Consider the following 19,822-nt stretch of genomic DNA (forward strand, 5'->3'; position numbering starts at 1 on the left):
AAGCACTATCTTCATTCCATTCAATGGCTTAGATCACCTCATAGAGCATTGATAGAGTCCATTCCACATGGACCGGGCCTCGTACCATAACACATCGAAAGCTTGCAAACGACATGGTGTGACATGGTTTTCAAGTTTACGTGATAAGGTGGTCCACCATCCACGCTTTCAACTTTCAAGCCCTAAAGGTGGGTTACACGTGTGTAACTCACATGCTTTCTTAGACTCTGCAACTACTATAGGGTTATGCTTTCGTTAGGATAGTAAGTAGGTACCATTCTAACCATTTCACGTGCGTGTAACCTTATCCTGTTTTTGGGCCATTACCTATTTTGCATATGAATTTGGGAACTTAAGTTCGATGGATTTAAAGTTCTTTTGAATATTTTATGCAGAGGGCTTGGTGGGCCAGGACCATCACATTCTTCGGTGGATCCCACACTAGCCCAAATCACGGGCAATCATTGATATTTAAACCGAAGCCTGGCTTGCTTAAATTTTTAGGGAAAGAGATGCTAAACACCCTTTATATATACTTAGTCAAATGTGAGGTGGAAAACACTTTTGAATCATGGCAATACAAGTTCAATAACAGATATTTGATCAAATTAATTCAGAAAAAATAGTACAACTATTTCTTACTTCATTTTACAAGACCTCATAGTTAGTAAAATGAGTGTGCATTTGCGCAAGCGGTACTTCAATTTGAAGTGGGCCCCACCAGATGAGTGAACCTACCTGACATCAACACTGACTTCCCGAATGGTATCATCATAATAATCTCTCTCTCTCTCTCTCTCTCTCTCTCTGTGGCGGCTCATGTAAGTTCATTTGATCATTCTCACAACCAACATGAATTAGCGGACCCCAATTAGTTGGGGTAAGGCTTAAATGGTGATAATGATACTTAACTGCTTTGATATTTGATATTGTTGAAGTTATTTCATCCAAGTATAGGGCAAAATCCAACTCAATACCTGCAACAGCAATGTAGGGTTATAACGTATATCAAATAAAAATATTTGATGCAAGTGATGCTACTATTTATGATTTCTAAGAGAGGAGAGTACCGTCTCTTGTTATTTCTTTCATTTTATTTTTTTCCTTGCACTCATTCAAGCTTCTCATTTGTTTTTTCTATCATTCTGCAATAAATTAAATAATTAATTAATTATATTTTTTTTTTAAAAAAAAAACAATGAATACTCAAATAAGAAAATAAAAGATAAGGATGCGCACTATGCCAGAAACAATAAATAAATAAATAAATAAGACACATTAGATGTCCAATGTACCTATTAGGTTGGTGCGTATAGAGCATGAAAAGGTGCATGTGGGTGTCTCACAAATCACAAATTTTCATTTATTCAAAAGAAGTGTTTGAGGGCTATTCATTCATATGAAAGGTTCGGTTAATTTCAACAATAGGCCTTCCACAATGGTCAGATATGGAGCTTTTGAAATTCAAAAGAGAGATAGAGCTTTTGCAAGCTGACCCCAAATGGTCTTGAATGCACATGGAAGCACTTCCCCTTTTCTTTTCTTTTTTTTGAGAGATGGCACTTCCCAAATGACAACTGATTGGCAATACCTACTAATTTCATTTTTATACTTTCCTAAAATGCAGCTCGCTTTATTGGTGAAATGGCCCAATTATAGAGTCACGGCATCCATATGGCAGAACCAAGTGGACATCATCTGTATGCCACCTTGACAGATGTGGTGGCATAGAGACAGACTAACCTGCAGAGGCTTGTGTAGCAAACCTCATAGTATACAAGGCTTTGGGCAGAAAGGTTGTCCAATACAGGTTGGTTTTTTAGTGTAAGTGTAAGTGGGGGATGAATGGGGCCTGGATCCAGTGGTCTAAGTAGTTCTATTGTCAGGCCCACTGCAGATGTTCCACGAGGCAAAAATCCCCTTGATTCGAGGAATCGTAAAACTTCAATCGGTGGTGGAAAAATAGATGGTTAGAAGAGAAATTACTATGGTTCACATTCAACCAACCACGGATCAAATCTCAATGGGAGAAAAGTTCTCCCATCTGAGGCTAGGATTACCCAAACAGTTTGAACTTTTGAGCTAGGGTCCATCTACAGTCAGAGCCAAAAGGTGATTTGTTTGGATATCCCAAACATGTGTGCCATATGTAACAAAATGGTGTTTTCCTGTTGGAAATAGAATGTTTTCTTTAGCACAGTTCGTTTCATAGAGCAGGAAAAAAAAAACTCTTTACATCAATCATGGTTTGTGATATCATATAATCGAGGATAAAAGAAAGACAAGATGCACGATCAATAAGGAAAATACAGTTTGCTCATGTTTTCAGTTTGTAAGAGTCCAAGGTCCAGTGATCCAAACCATTGATAGGGTAGACCTCAAGGTGGATGGCCAGCAGATACAAGTGCCCCAGATTTGAAGATCCTTGCCATTGAAGCGTTGGCATTTACCCTTGGGGATTTTTGGAGCATGACTAACATACAATGGGGCTCATAACAACAACAATTTGGATCTCTAAATGTGAGCCACACTTGTCGTCATTGTCGCCGTCTAAGCCTCATACCAACTAATTGGGATTGGCTACACAGATCCTGTTCAGCCAATCCACTTTATCAAGGGCCATAACTGCAATTTGACCATAGGTCATCAAGTCTTTTCTTACCAGGGTATCAAAAAAACGGTTACATAATGACCGTCATGGCCATTACATAATGGTAATGGTTGGAAGTGTTCCACATTACAGGGCCCTATCGGCCGTTAGGGAAAAAAAAATGGCCCATAATGGCCATTATGGCCCCGCAACATGGCTGATCAGTTTTTTTTAATGGCCATGATCGCCATTACGGCCCGTATAGTAATGGTATGGTGTTGCCTGTTACAGCCACTGTTACCATTATTGAATACCTTGTTTCTTACTACCCTTACCCACATCCTTTAGACCTTCCACTTGCCATTTTAGGCTTTTAACTTGTACCAACTCACTCTTAAACGGCGCAGTTCTTGATCTCTATTACACATGACGAAACCATCTATCTACTTACATTCATCTTATTACCTATTGGTACTATTCCTAAGTTCCCTTGAGTGCATTCATTATTAATTTTATCCTTCCTTGCCTACCTACTCATCCATCTCAACATCCTCATTTCATCTACACTCATCCTATGAACATGTTGTTCCTTAACTACCCAACATTCGGTCCTATAAAGCATGGCTAGTCTTATAGCCATTGACTATCGTATAAAAGTTTCCCTTCAGTTTGATTGATACACACCAATCACAAAATACTCCAGAACAACATCCTTCTTAATCTCTCGTGAATTATTGACCCAAGATATCGATGTGGGCTACACTTTTACAAACTAAAAATCAGAGAGTCAAGCTGCCTATTTACCTTCCCTAAATGGGATATCTTGACTAGGACAAGAGACAATGGAAGAAAAGTTCAAGGCGAATAATGAAAACAAGTGATTCCATCTGCTGGCACTACTTTCGATGAACAACATCCAAAAATTGCATTGAGCAGACAATACGGACCCTCGATCTATGGCATTCAAACTGTGGTTGGCAAAAGAAAGAAGTCAAAGGTTTACACTCCCTTGATTGATGGCATTGAAACTAGAGTTAGAAAAAAAAAAAAAAAAAAACAAAAAAACAAAACAAAACAAAACAAAAACAAAAACAATAATAATAAAAAAGATTAAGGCAATGTGCACCACTATGGATGGAACATGGCACAAAAACCTCCTGTACAAGGAAAATTCATAGCCACCCAATCTGGGGCCTGTTTACAGTTGAACATAGATGGGTGTTCTATTTCCTTTTCTCTACTGTCTTATCTGTACGTGCACAATTGTTGAGTGTGAAATATTGCATATTTCTCCCTATTTATACCTTGGTTTTATAAACATGATAGTGCTTAATTGATTTAATCATGCATATTTTCATGTGTAATATGATTTTGAGAGCTTAAGGTGAAATTGATGCCAAAATGAAGATTTATACTCAAAAGATTACTAAATGAAGATTTTGATATTTGAAAGTCATTAATGAAGAATTCACATGCCAAAGATCCAAGAAAATCAAATAAGGAATGAAGAGAATCAAAGATTTGAAGTGAAGAAAAAGAATCTTGAAATTATTCTGAAAACAAACATATTCCTAAAATTATCTTAAAAATATATATTCTGAAACTCAGAGTCTATTTTAGCTGTGCAGAGTGAAGTATATTTTGGAAAACTATACAGAGTGAAGTTTAATTTAGCAAACTGTGGAGAGTGCGTAAATTTAAGGCGGTTTCTAGATTTTTCCAACTAGGTGCGAAAGTTGGAGTTTCACAATTATAAATAGGACTCCCTAGGATGCTCCAAAGGGTCTTCTAGGGTTTGAAAAAGTCTTAAGGAGCATAGCACAAGGGTGGAGCACCCGTCAAAAAGTTTTTCTTCTTCCCCAGTTTATTTTTCATACTATGTTTAAGAGATTTGGTTTCAATCATGTCTATAATTGGCTAAACCTCTTCGCTAGGGCTAAGAGGTGAAGCTTGTAGTGTGTTGGGATGTTTATTATGTTGTGATTCTTGTTCTTATTGAACTTCATTGATTTCTAGTTTGATATTAAAGGAATATTTTCAGTTTTTTATTATTTATTGTGACTCAAATTACAATAGATGTTGTGATATCATTGGATATCTTCTTTTTTTGTTTTGAGATGGTGAGATTGGTAAATCTCATTGTTCACCATCGTCTCCTGGGCATGGTAGGGTGATGGAATCCCTTCCAATCTTCACAATTCTCCTTCATTGAGAATTAAGTCAATAAAAAGTTCAAATTTGATTTAAATTGTTTTATCTTCCAATTGGATAGGATAAGATTCCAATTCCAATTGTGTTTATTGAATCAAGCAAGGTAGCATCTTAATAGCTACAAGTGAATCATTGGCACCCTAGTTCCCACTTTTAATTGATAGTTTAAACATTATTCACAATTACTCTCTTTTATTCCAGAATTTAGATTTAGATTTTCTTCTAGTTCTAGTTCTAGTTCTTTCCAGAATACGTACAAGTTTAGTCCCTGTGGATTCGACCTTGTTCTCACGAGTTATTACTACATCGCAACCCTACACTTGGGGTTGTGAACAACAATCAAAAGGTCAGGATCATCCCATTTGAAGATATTATAAAAGAAAGGTCCATCCACTTTGGGGGCCATTAGACACTTGCAGGAAAAGAAAAAAAAGATGTTGACATGCACGATTATGAAGACCCCATAACATGTAATGGTTGCCACCGTTACCATTACGTAACGGTCGTTACCATTATGTAACAGACACACTATGGTCTTTACTCCCTACTCCCCCATGCCACGCAAGGAAGAGAGTGTTGATAGACCCATGCATCACCCAAGAGGCGTTGAAGAATTTATCTATCACATCTTCTGAGCGAACGCCTAATGGTTAACAATTGGCTCACTGAAACTACATCCCTCATACACATGATGCAACCATTAGGAATCACCATCACTCTTCTTTGCAAATTGTCTATAGTGAGCACCTTGTTTCTTCCCAATAACCAAGCAAAAGTCTCGACCTAAGGAGGAGCCTATAAGACCAGATGTATGAAGTCTGACCACGCCTCACACCTAAAGAGCAAATAGTCAACATCCTATATAAAAAGGGAATTGAGAACCGGGCGGATTTGACCTCAATCCATAGCATCGAGTCCCTCTCACCCAAAGATGGCCTGACACAATGGAGCATTGCCAATAGTCGAATGAACTTCGCTTCCACGTCCATCAGGTTCCTCTTGCAAGGAGGTGACCAAACAACTACATTTGCGGAGAAGGAGAAATACGAGCAACGAGTACGTTCCATGTAAGATCTGTATCCTAGTCCGTACTGTTTCGTCGAATCCCGCGATCATTCCCGTCGAATTCTAACAACCTGCGACCGATAATCAATGTTTGCGCATGACCCTAAGTCGTATCCTGTAAAATCGAGTTGACTTTATCCGAGACTTGTACCATTGCGACTGCACCGTCGCCGCGGTTCCAACGCCGCGACTCGTGCACCGATCCGATACCCTGGCAGGGAGATGTGGGCCGGCATTCAGTTCGAGAAAATACCGCATGTTTGCAATCCCAAGAGAATCTCTACGACATGTCCCATCAATCAATCAATCAATCCATCAATCAATCACTTCATGTCAAGTACACATCACCTTTCACCCCATCCCCAAGCAACCACCAAGTCAACTCTCTCTCACCCTCTCTCTTACACACCCATATATGTCAAGTACACCATCACCTCACCCATCACTCACATCCATCACTCTCTCTCCTTACAACCTCTTCTCTCTCTCTTTCTCAACACTCTATCCCAAGCAAGCAAAAAAAAACCCACATCCAAGCCTTCCCATGGAGAGAAAAAAATGATTTTTGGTGGCCTACCTTTCCATTCCAAAAATCCATCATCCTAGCCCTTCATTTCTCATCCTCTTCATCAAGTGAGACACAAGGAGATCGATGTTCCAACGGACCAAGAAGATCGAACGGTGGGTGCTCTATTAGGCCTAGATTTCCTTTTTTTTTGATGAAGGGCCAAGTGAGGCTTACCGATTGATGGTATGGATCTCACTTTGGACCCTAGGTGTGACCGATGACCTACCTTGATGCTCATGATCATTCCATGATGGGGCCATTCTCCATGGACCCCATCATGATGTTTATTTTCTTGCATAAATAGGGTCATCTAGACCTTTCATTTTGGTGGAGAAAGGATCTCCACCGTTGATTTTCAATTTGATGGGCCCACGTGCAATGAGACCCACTTGATGTATGATCGATTTCAAGGGAGGGCCCATAGTGTCGGGGTCCCTCCATCACGCGTGTCCCACTCTATTTCTCTCTCTCTCTCTCTCTCTCTCTCTCTCTCTCTCTTTTCCTTTTTGTGATGATATGGTTGTGTGGCCCGCTTGGATGGACCCTACCATGAGTCATGACTTTTACCCAAGCCATTTATAAATAGGGCCCACCTTATATGTGTTGCACCCACACCATCCTCCATGTGGTGGCCCACCTAAGCCGGGCCCACCTTGAATGTATGTGTTACGTGACATGGATTGGGAAAACACAAATATTAGCTTGTTTCCAAGCTTTTTGGGTGGCCCACTCATATAGGCCCCTCCTTGATGTATGTATTCAATCCACACCGTCCACCCTTTTCCTCATACCATTCTAGGCGTTGAGTCGAAAAATGGGGTCAATCCGATCTTCTGGTGGGCCATAGCATATGAAACAGTGGTTTCTACCATTGAAAACTACCCCGCCGTCTCTATACACCGAAAAATATCAGATATTGGGCTTGTTCGGCTTGTTTTGAACCATGGAAGCCAGTGGGCGGAGTAGATTTTGCCGGTGTGGGCCCCACCTGAGAAAAACCTCAGAAAAACCCCTTTTACAAAAAAAAAAACAAAATATACAACAGCAGCATTGCTGCTGCTGCTGTCAGAGGCGCAGACCGCGCCTGCGCCAGGGGGGCGGGCAGTCTATAGGCAGGACCCACGGCTCCAGCTGTGGGCCCCACCACGATGTATATTTGTCATCCAACCCGTTCATTGGGTGGGCCACTTCCAGCAGTGGGCCCCCTCCAAAAATCAGGCCAATCCAAGTCTCAGATGGCCCACATCAGGGGAAACAGTGGGGTTGAACTGTCTGCCATTGAAACCCATTTTTGGGCCCACTGAAGTTTTGGATCAAGATGAAATTTGTTTTTCCCTTTCATCCAGGGTCGTGTGACCTTACCAACAGGTTAGATTGCAAATAAACATTATGGTGGGCCCCACATGGGACCCACAGTTATGTATGTGTTCATTCTCACTATCCACCGACAGTGGACGATGAAACCAATCCCCGTGTTCTATCCACAGCATCTCTGCGCGCGCGCGCGCGTGTGTGTGCGCATGTGTGTAGATATATATATTATAATATTTTATATATATATATATATATATATATATATATATATATACATACATATATTATATTGTATGTAATATTGTATATATATTGTATGTAATATTGTATATATATACTGTATATAAATTATATATATATATATATATGATGGTGGGCCTTCATGTGGACCCCTACCATGATGCTTGTGTTGCATTCAAATTGTCCAACCATTTTGAAAGCTCATTTTACAGACTTGAGACTAAAAATAAGACAGATCTTAGTCCAAGTGGACCCCACCTTGGTATATATATAAGGCCATAGGATTAGGCCCATCTTGATGTATTATGGCCCATTGTTGGGGCCCACTTGAGTATAGACATGGGGCTCAATTGGTGTGGCCCATCTGATGTACATAAGGCCCATGTGATTAGGCCCATTCGATGTATTTGTGGCTGTTGTTGAGGGCCACCTTGATATAAATGTAAGGCCCATGTTATAAGGTCCATTTTGATATATTCAAGGCCCAAGGGTTATGGCCCATTGCAATTTACATAAGGCCCATTGATGCGGCCCACTTGATTTATATAAGGCCCATTGATGCGGCCCACTTGATTTATATAAGGCCCATATGAGACGGCCCATTTGATGTATCTAAGGCCTATGGGTCGAGGCCCAATGAGATGTATGTAGGCCCATTGCAATGTGTGATTCCCTACGGTTTATGTAATGATATTTTATGGCGGGCCATGCCTTGGGAACAATGTTAGTTTGACGTCCACATTGTAAGTACAATGTTAGTTAAATGTCTGCGTTGTAACTCTTCTTAGGGCTCATTGATAAGCCCATACTTGTTGATAATTCATCACTTTATAACATCCGTAGTGTAGCTCTATGATTCATGCCCATACGCATCATATGTATGCTTAATATGAGGAATGTTTGACCATAGCATAAGCCGTTGGGCTGAAACATTTACGGGACTCCTTATGAGACAGTGCCCCACATAATCGCGTAGTACGCGCAAGATTGCTGCATGATTGTACGGTGTGACTCATGCATCTCGCATATGTGTGACTTGATCACTGCATGCCTTAGCGACATCAGGGCCGTGGCCTCCACAGACACATCGTGGATGGTCGTATCAGATACCGAAAATATTGGCTCTAGCATTGTGAGCACTTAGGATGTCCTTGGGTGAAAATTTCAGAACCTTTTTAGTACCAGGAAATGCTCCAACGTCTAGACCGAGTGGATGCATGAGCGTCCGAGTGCCGAATACCAGTAGGCCGCGTCTCCCACTATGTTGTGGTCGGTTGGAAGGGGGTGTGACCTTATCAGTCCGAGTGAGGGGGCTATCAGGCGGATAGTGTGGTCTCTTCCACTTGCTTGACTATGCAGCTAGGGAGGAGGCAGTCAGTGTGAGGTGTATTAGACCCCGATGATATCCAAAGAGGAACTGTATTGATATGTGTACTTGATGAGGACTAGCATGCTTGTTTTGCATCTCGCATATGACATTTGACTACATAGGCCTCGCATCGCATGACCTGGGTATAGCCGATAGCATTCATGTCTTGCATCACATCGTTTTGGTATAGCCGATTGCATTCATGGACTTACCCGCATATTTCCGCATTACTCTGATATTGTACACTTAGCGCTTGCCTTGCGCACACACTTACACCACCCTCTAAGCTTTTGTAAGCTTATGCACGACCGTTGCGTGCAGGTGTCGTTGGACAGCAGCAGCGTTGAGGTAGGAGTGCACATCTGATCATTTTGGAGCTTTTTGATCACCTTGTATTTTCCTTTCCGCATTGTACTTAAAAAGTTTTTGATATAGTAGATATGTGGTGATGTTGTTTTGTGACTTGGTTATGTTTGTGGTTATGCTCCATTACCAAAAAAATCATACTGAAAATCCTCCTTGTAGAATCCCAGGATTGGAATCTGGCATGTGAGTGCCGGGATTCGAGAATGGGGCACTACGGAGGTTGTCGGCTCCGGATTCGACGATCGAAAATTTTGTGAGCCCGTTTTTCGAGTTTAGGGCGTGACATTCCAACCCGAAGCGAGGCAGGGTAACCCTGGAAACAACTCCTGAAGTGATCTCTCTCAAAAAGTCTACGCAAAACTAGATTCTCTACCCATCTCTACAAGAGAACCGAACACACTCCTTAAACTTAATCACCACTCTGCAAACCGCCTTCCACAGCCCAAAAGTCCTTTAAACCGACGAATCCTTCAACCACCAACCCCCTTCTTGAGTGCCATATTTGCTAGCAATCACCTCCCTACACAACCTCCCTTCCTCCACACCATGGCATGTAATTCAAATCCTAACCGAACGAATAGTGGGACCTATCGGCCGTTGGTAACATACACCTAAGATATAAACAATATAGGTATGTGGACTAAACAAACCACCTGATGGATGGCTTAGACACCAAAGATGGGCCACGATATATATAACAAGCAGCCAGAAAAAGATTGTTTTAACTTGTAGGTGATTATATTGTTTAGGCAGATTATCAGTAGAGATGCCAGAGAATAGTCTCACCTCAAAAGGGGCGGGGACATCCTTTGTCTTCAAAAAAATATTTTTTAGGCAAGATGATCAAAGTACTTTTCCATCCAGATGGAGGTCTTGGATCTCGTGCCTACATAGCATGTTAGTGCATGAACACAAACTGGATATGCAGGGGTCATCGATTAGCAAACTTCCTAAATCTCATGGAAGAATCATAACTTATCCGGTTAAAATTCTAGTTATAGATAAATTACCTTGCACACGTGAGAGGATCATATGATGGTATTTATGGGTAGTTTTGTTATAGATTCAAGGGGCATTTTAGTCAATTAAAAGTTTTTTAAAAAGTAAATTATTTACAAAAATGAAAATTCAACAATGATTTTGACTTCTAACAGCAATATGGATAGATATACAGATATTAAACACGGACATGAAATGCACATGGAGATATGAAGATGTTTGCAAGTTTGCTAGAGTTCAAGAGGTTTTTTTTCCCCTTCATATAACTCTTTTCCAAAATGCATTTAGAAAACCTAAACACACACTACCCAATTATCAACATCTCCATATTAGCATGCAATAGCATACAAAGAGATTCCTTGCCTAAACGCACCTTTACAGGCATATATTTGATTTTGGACGGTTGGAACATTTGATCAGTGCATAACATGGTGAGAGGAAGCAGTTATGTTTTGTCCAATCTATAAACAAAGTACTTTTGAGGGACAACACATGGATGCACCTCCAAATTACATAAATGCCCTTACATTTAGTTTAAAAGCCTTCCTATGTCCTTAAATAATGCATAATTTTAGCAATCCATAAAACTAATGGTGTGTAGACCTTTTCCCTGGTTTATTTCATTATATGTATCCAAGATATACTAATACATATGACCCATGAAATGCATGCGAATAGTGGAAGCGGTTTGGAAGATGTGGGTCACAGGTGGAGAAGCGTAAAAGGAGAGTTATTTGAAACTCTGACAGACTATGGTGCTTTTTTGTTTTTTGGGTTTTTTTTTTTTTATAGGACAGAGCATGGTGCTTAATATGAACGCATTTAGAGCTTCTACCCATGGCATATACTCGTATGCCAAGTGTAGAACTACTGTCTATTGATCGCCTTGTTTTGCCATAGTATCAAAGTTTTTCTGTCCAAAAAAAAGTTATCTTCGGCAGAAAGCATGCTGATCCAACCCCAAATTACCTAGATGACCTGATGTTTAGTTTAAAATCATTCCCATGTCCTTAAATACTCTGTAGTTTTAGCAATCCATAAGGGTGCGTTTGTCTGCAAACTAATGTGAATACTTTACGCGGTAAAAGTATTTTACCAGGAATCCACTTGCATAGGTAGATGCTTCACCATGTAAGCAGTTTACGACATTTGTGTTTTTGGTCTATTTTTCCTATGCAAGTCATTTTCTTACGTTTGTTTGAGCTATATATTACACACTTCTGTGAAAATCCATTTACGTTCGTAGTATGTATCCAAAATATAGATATTAATCTATTTGGACATCCCTCACAAAGTCACCCATCATGTGGGGACCACCATTGCTGGCCCATCCCTCTCAAATCACTTTGATCAAACGCTCCTAGCCATCTGATCAATGGATATAGAAATGGATAAATCTTATTGATTATACTAGAAAAAGTCTGACCATTTATATAGAATGTACATCAAGTGGGTCCCCTCCTTGATTGCCCATCCCTCTCAAATCACTTTGATCGGATGATCAAGTTAATGGTTTTGGAAATTGATGGTCCATGTTGAGTATACTAGGTCTAAGCATTGATTAGTGGATTCGTCATTAAAAAATCTACTTTTTTTAGTTTATTCAAATTTAATAATGGCATCTGTGACCGCTTCGGGAGGAGATCCCACTGTTTTCTATCCATTTATGCTGGTACAATCTTGCTAAATCCATACTAGGGCGTGTTTGGATGGTATGGTTTACACGTGCTTGTACTGCGGTGAACTCACACGCAGAACAATCTACTGTTTGCGTGTGGCCCTTTGTATCTCCTCGTCTCGGTAAACCGCGAAACGCAGATGGCGTGTTTACGCCAGTCTGCAGGTGTTAATTCCGGGCAGATTCACCCGGATATGAAAGTCACATCTATCATATTTTGGTAAGCAACGGTGCATGAGAGCATTTGTACACAACAAATGACTTCCATCATTAACTTCTCCTCCTCTCCGGAATCGGTGTCTTTCTATGGAAGTCGATTGAATCCTCGTTCCACCGGACGAGGGATGAAGTGGCTACAGAGAAATCAAAATGTTCCACGGCAGTAGAAAGATCACTGACTTGCTACCTCACAGATTTAGTCTTCATTTTTCATCTAGGTTCCTTCACCGATAAGTTTTCTCATTCCAACACCTGTAACAGGGCCGGTGATAGAGTGATTTGGAGGAATTAGACAATTGCGTGGCCAAAACGTCGACCAAGAACACAGTAAGACCGGAATTTAAGAATAGTCCATCTCAACTCATCTCCTCTCATCTTCTCTGCACCAATAGATTTTTTTACATATATTGAGACTTGTTATTCACCTTTGATGGCGCAGTGCCGAGAAGAAGAAGCATTTGGAAGCAGAGGAAGTCATCCACACGCTGCAAGTGGTAAGATCACAGAATGTTTGCTGTTTGTGGTTTTCCCCCTTTGTGGGTTTTCTGCCAACAGAGGTTGCATGTTTGTGGTTCTTCTCTAAAATGTCTGATTGCATGTTTGTTGTTTGTGGTTTTCTCCCCTTTGTAGGTTTTTTGCCACGCTTCTCTAATTCGTATGTATGATATATCTTTCTTTAACAGTAGGGCAGTTGTTTATGCCGGCAGATTGTGATTCTCATTCGTGCATGTGGGTTATTTGTGGATTTCCACCATTTCTGGGTTGCATGTGTGCTTCTGTAATTCATATGCTACATTTAGGAATCGATTTTTGGAATTAGTACTTATGGCTGAATTATCTTTCAAATTAACTGCACTTGTTTATGCAAACCAGCAATCTCCCAAGGATATTTTGTTGCCAATGTTTAATCTTTCTTCATAATCAGTAGACTTGTTCATGACAAACATCATCCTCATTGGTCTGTGAATAAAACTCCCCAACATGCTCCATGTATCATTAGATTCGCCTTCCATATGTCTTCATTAGTCCTTATGCAGTGGTGCGCGAAGATTTCAACGACCTAGTGTGGGTCCTATAAATGGGCCCGCTCCGACATCTATGGGGGTGAAGATGACGCCTACCACTGACTGAGACATGCAATTTCTATACCGCTCATTTCCATTTGGGCAGAATCAAAGGCGGGTTAGAATGGATTGAACTTTACAGTCCCTATATTTGTTTAAAATTCGACCATTTCCTAGAATTTCATGCTGCTTCGACCCCAATATTTGTTTGATGCGTCAACCAGAACAACCATCCACGGTGTAATCCAATGTCAGTTGTTTCTATTTTAACTCATTCTCTTCGATGACAAATCGTAATTTTCCTAAATCCAATTTAAGAGTATTATACCGACCTGTAAAACCATAATACAAAATAAAAATAAAAATTAACTGACCTGTAAATATAATGTGTTAAAGAGTAGATCTACTTTCAAAAGTACTGAACTCACAAAAATAATGTCGTAGTTTTAGGTCGTAGAAAATATAAATTCGCTTTGGGGCATTTGTACATGCAATGGGATGTTGATAACTACCTGTAGGAAGAGGTGGACAGTTTTCCTTATTTAGGTTATTCATGTCCGCCTAAATTTTCAGCCACATGCTCGTTCATTTAATATGACTAAATCTAGGGACCGTGAAGATGAAATGGTTGCAGTAGCTGCTACCTTGGCCGCATCTGTTACAGTAATGACAGTTGCCGATTATTATCGTCAGTGCATTTGCAAAGAACCACCAAGGAAATCGGATGAGGAACCTGTTTATAAGTGGGATTGTCCTTAAAAGCGACAGATTGTTTGTCGCAACTGAGAATGACGAGGGAATCTTTCTTCCGTCTTTGAGCCATGTTGAGAGACAGACTTGCTTCACGACACAAGACGTGTTACTTTGGAGTCTGGAGGAACGGGTTGTTCTCTTTCTACACACAATTGGCCATAATGTACATAACTGTGTCATAGGGCACAGGTTTGTACAATCAAGTGAGACTGTAAGTAGACATTTTAACCGAGTACTCAACGTCATTGTCGATCTCTATCCCGACTATGTGAAGTTCCCTCGCCTTGAAACTCCCACAGAAATATCCACAAACCCCAACTGGAGCACTTACATCCAGGTATAAAACCATCCTCTTTTATCTTCGTAAATATTCGTCTCATCATAATACGCTTGGCACAAGCACAAATACTTACAGTCCTTCTCTACTTAGGATTGCATAGGAACAACAGACGGAACTCACATTCCTGCTTACATGTCTCAAACAAGAGTCGTAGCATTCGGGAGTAGGAAAGACATAATTTCACAGAATGTTATGGTAGTCTGCAGATTCGATATGAAATTTGCCTACGTGCTTGCTGGATGGGAGGGATCGACGTCCAATGCAAGGGTATTGCATAACGCATTGACTTGTTGACCAGACAATTTATTGGTCCCACAATATAATTTTATGTATAATATCAAGTAAGCATCACCAGATCCATATCTCAAGTGGTAGACTGAGTGAAAGATACCACGTTTCAACACTGAGGTCTTGGTATCAATCCCTAGTGGGGGTGGCTAACAGTGAAGTGTCAACTGACAGTGGGTGTACTAACAAGCTGACAAAAAAAAATAGTAAGCATCATCTTCGAAATAATGATATTATCCTTATAATAATTTGTCGACGACTTGTGGGAAAGTACTACATGGTGGACGCTGGATATGCTCACACTCTTGAATTTATGGCACCCTACAGAGGTGTACGATACCATTTAAATGAGTATTGTACTGGTAAGAATCCATCCAACAAGAAGGAATTATTCAATTACAGGCATGTACAACCTCATTTCATCTTGGTATCAATCCCTAGCGGGGGTGGCTAACATGGAGTGTGTGTACTGACATGGGTTTGTACCAACAAGCTAACCCAAAAAAAAAAAAAAGGCATGTACAAGTGTGTAACGTCATCGAACGTGTGTTTGGAATCTTAAAGGGAAGATTCTCAATACTCAAAATTGCACCCCAGTTTAAGTTCGAGACACAAGCTAAAATTTTAATCGCTTGTTGTATCCTACACAACTTCATTAGCGCCATAGGTGAGAGTGAGTTGGAAGAGTCAGATGCAGATATTGTCAGAGTTGAAGAGATAAACCCTACACCAGTTGAGTTGAATGTCACAGACAAGGGAATTTTGTTGGTGAACGTGTCCCAAGCAAGGAGGGATGCATGGGCACGAAAGTGCAACTCAACTGCGGATAGGATGTGGATAGATAGCCATCCTAATGTCGATATGAGCAATTAAATATTTTGAATTTTGGCGGTGATGTAATAAATTTACTTTCACGTTTAACATCTTTTAGGAGGTGTCTTATACGCTCTGCAATAACTTTTTCTACTTCAGTATAATTATATGCTTTTATGTGTGGTGTAATATGTTAGTATGAATATAGATGGTAGGGTTGTTATCATGTTGCAGTAGAAAAAAAAAACTTGTGTAAGTTTTTTGTCAAGTTGAAATGAACATGTCACAGCGACGAGGGCCCTCCACACTATCGAAAGAAAAAGGAAAAGTGCCTTTGGAAACACCCGCACAACAATCTCCGCGGAAATATGATCGTAAATCAATGTCAGAAAGTGGGACGTTCAAGGGTAAAATATTCTGGAAGGGTAGGATGAACAGCGTCCTTATAAACATTCTATTGGAGCAAGTAGAATTCGGACGGAAGCTAAAAATGGATTTAGGCATGATGCTTATAATGCGGTTGTATATGAAATGAAAAAGAGGCTTGGTATGTGCTTGACAAAGGAGCAAATTCAAAATCACATGCATGTTTTAAAAAAGAATTACAATATCATCAAGAATATGTGAAATACTTCCAAATTCGGATGGAATCCAGATAAGATGGTAGTGGTAGCTCCTGACGAAGTTTGGGAGAAGTATTGTAAGGTGCATCTCTATATAATGTCTAATCAGTATTTCTGTTACCTTTCCCTTACAAATGTCAATCTCATACTGCAAATAACTTAAAAGAATTTTCTTTTTTGCGCACGTGCAGTGCCACAAAAAAAGCAGGGAAGTTATGAGGAAAATCCCAACCAAGATTTGATGATCTTGCAATCATTTTTGGGTTTGACCAGGCTACAACGGACAAGTTGGTTATTGGTTACTGCAATGTAAATTCAAGTAATAGACGTGTGCGAGATGATATGGAAGATGGGATTAATTTGGAGAAGGAATCCGAAGAGACAATTCACTTGGACTTTGAAGATTATGATGATGGTGGTCCGGAACATCATTTTTCATTTGATACTACGTTTGGTGCGAATGATGGTTTGCGAACACCCGCACATAGAACACCTACTTCAGTTAATACGCAGAGCACAATTAGCTCCAGGTAGTTAGATCCAGGAAGAAAGCTAGAGTTGGTTCTAGCACTGATGTCCTGCATTCCAGCATAGATGGAATGTTTGCAACTTTGGATTGTCTAGCTATGGCGGCTGCGGATGGGAAAGAGATGACCCGAATGTGTCGAGTTAATGCATTGCTCGACGAAATGAAGGGGTTGGCAGACAAAGACGTAATGAATGCAGGGTCAATTATGTCTTGGGATGACTCTGCGGCAATTAATTTCCTTACAATGGCCCCACACCACAGGATGACATGGATCTGTTGGCTGATCCAGTCACACATCGTCAAGGCAATCTGATGACCTCAAATAGAATATAGAAACAGTTAGGGTTTAGGAATATTTTTTGGACAATACATCTGCTGAAGTGTGGTTTCAGTTTCTGTTTTGTGATAATGATATGTTGGGTGTTGTACATAAACAGGTTTTTGGCAGGGTCAAAATTTTCAGATATTGATATGTGGGAGGCACTTCTCCATCGTGCCCCGCTAATATAGTATGCTGAAAAATCCTTATATTTTAGTAATATGTGCTGTCTGTGGTGTTAGTGTGTTTCTTTCACTGTCATTTACAGGTTCATTTTGACGCATTTCACAAGGAGGTTGTTTACAGAGTTAGCTAGTATTTTGATATGGGATTTTGTCATAGAAAACACCTTATCCTCTGCCATTTTCTATTGTTATTTAGCTTGCAGATCTGATATGAGCAGGTTTTGGTTAAGTGCGAGTTTGGGGACGATGGTGCGTTTCAATAAGCTTTATTGTTCCAACTGAAACAGGCATACACAGTTGATTATTTTTCGGTTATGTTTACATCATTCTACTTATAACAGTTGGGATATATATATATATATATATATATATATATATATAGAGAGAGAGAGAGAGAGAGAGAGAGAGAGAGAGAGTCATGCTCCCCTGCGCACCTACGCATGTGCGCACCTTTGCACACGTGTCATGGGTGTCTAATCTGAACGGTCCATGTGATGCAGAATCCCATGAAACCCCCTGTGACAAATTTTCACCCTGATCTAAAATTCTGGTGGGCCATAGCAAAGAGAAATGCAAATCAAGGGAGGAAACTGTTTTAATTTTTCATGGCCCATTAAAGTTTTAGATCAAAGTAAAACTTGGTCCCGGGGGGTTTCATGAGGTGCTGCTTCACACGAACGGTTCAGATTTTGGATCCACATCACGTATGATGGGTTCTCAAAAAAGTTCGTACGTAGTACGTACGAACTGGTTCGCAGGTGAGCATTTCTGTCTCTGTGTGTGTGTGTGTGTATCCCAACTATATGAATTTTAATTATAATATAGAGTGTGACATGTGTTAAAGTCCCTTGATATACATTAATATGCCCTCCTCTAATGACTCGAGCTTTAGAGCAAGTGGCTGTTTGACATAGTATCAGAGCGGATGGTCAAGTGTTCAAATCCTAGGAGTAGCAATTATGCCTCCCTAATATATTCTCTCACGGGGAGCGTTTATGGTGCGAGTTGTGAATGTCCCTCTACCCTTGCCCAGTATGTTCTTATATGGAGTTCCTTTTAGATCAAGTGGTTGTTTGACAACATGTTCTCCTCTTTCTGTTTTTTTATACAACAATTACGACATGGGTTGCAAATATTACGTTATCACTGCAGGCCGCCAGACCGGAATCATCTTGACCTTGAGGACTTCGTAAGCACTGCAAGGGACAGAATCAACAATGAGGGCTTATCATTCCCCTTAACAGCAACGTGCACAACCCAGACCATCAGCAAGTGTCTCCACACGTGGCCTCCGAAGCCAGGCACATCGACCAGATGGAGGAATTAGTCATAAGCTGCCTGTTGTGTGGCTTTGTAAGAAACATTGGTTTGATTCCTCCATATGGAGATTTTCATCGCTTCATGCAGTTGGCACTTGGCGGCTATTATCGTTTGTTGGCCTTTTACATGGTGTTCTTTGGTTAAATGTGGTTTGATATAACGTCTTCAGTCCTTTCATATGATACTGTAATTAAATAGTATCAATTGGTGCTCCTATTTTGTGATAATTTTGGACATCATAGTTTGCCCAATACTTTTTTTACACGCTTCAGTACAGGTAAAGTAGATACCAGAACAGTGATGTGCAGGGTGTTACCTTTTCACTAGTATTTTGTGTTTTCTCTATAATGGTTAGGTGTACCCTTTGAAATGAAATGTGTTTATAAGCAGGCTATGTCGAAAATCTGACTCATATCCATGGCTCAGGTGGACAAATCCACAACAACTTTTGGGTTGAATCAGATATGCCCCGTTGGATTGCATAGGACCCACTGGAGAACAAAACTCCACAACTGACTAGTTCTAGGGAATATAGCATTTCTGACTTCATCTGAGACTACAATGACTATCATAACCACTCAGAATTGACGTAATTTTCCATAATGGATATAATGTATCAGTATGACCCACGTAATCAATAAATAAAATGTAGAGACCTGCTTCTTACTTTGGTTCATGTCAGAAAGTGAGCTACCAATACGGTTCAACAGAGTGGATGTAGTATCACACATCACAGTAAGCCCCACAATCAGATGTCCCACCCACGTCAATGATGATTCTTCATTTAATTTAATCCACCTTTCATAAATGGGTGCTTGAGTACCATATGCCCCAACGTCCATCTCAAATAGGTTTTGCATTCCATGCCAAATGGTGGTTCGGCAGCATCTGGGTTTTCCCATGGGTTAAACACGGCTGTCCAAACGCTTGTGATTCCAGCTGTCGGTTCCGGCAAACCACCCAAAACAC

At 40.4% G+C, this 19,822-nt stretch overlaps 1 protein-coding gene and 1 long non-coding RNA gene across 5 annotated transcripts in view; one reads left to right on the forward strand and one right to left on the reverse strand.

Moving 5' to 3' along the window:
- Window positions 1–572: 572 nt before the first annotated feature.
- The window catches only part of LOC131258044 (pentatricopeptide repeat-containing protein At3g06920), a 39,194-nt gene continuing 19,944 nt past the window's right edge, over window positions 573–19,822 (reverse strand). Inside the window, exons 3-4 of one of the 2 annotated variants that reach the window (XR_009177823.1) lie at window positions 1,071–1,145; window positions 573–977 (exon numbers count right to left, since the gene is read on the reverse strand). The gene's annotated coding sequence lies outside the window, so the exon portion shown is untranslated. The remainder of the gene's footprint in view (window positions 978–1,070; window positions 1,146–19,822) is intronic. The other variant, XR_009177824.1, reaches the window with a different exon arrangement.
- Window positions 12,544–19,201, forward strand: LOC131258068 (uncharacterized). 3 transcript variants are annotated; one of them, XR_009177847.1, is made up of 5 exons: window positions 12,544–12,782; window positions 12,881–12,946; window positions 13,059–13,113; window positions 17,730–17,782; window positions 18,686–19,201. It is a non-coding gene; the product is annotated as an uncharacterized LOC131258068 (long non-coding RNA). The 3 variants fall into 3 exon arrangements; XR_009177854.1 differs by having other exon boundaries at window positions 13,069–13,113; XR_009177851.1 differs by lacking the exon at window positions 17,730–17,782.

This window comes from Magnolia sinica, chromosome 1 (assembly GCF_029962835.1).
Source record: "Magnolia sinica isolate HGM2019 chromosome 1, MsV1, whole genome shotgun sequence".
In the NCBI taxonomy this organism is placed as follows: Eukaryota; Viridiplantae; Streptophyta; class Magnoliopsida; order Magnoliales; family Magnoliaceae; genus Magnolia; species Magnolia sinica.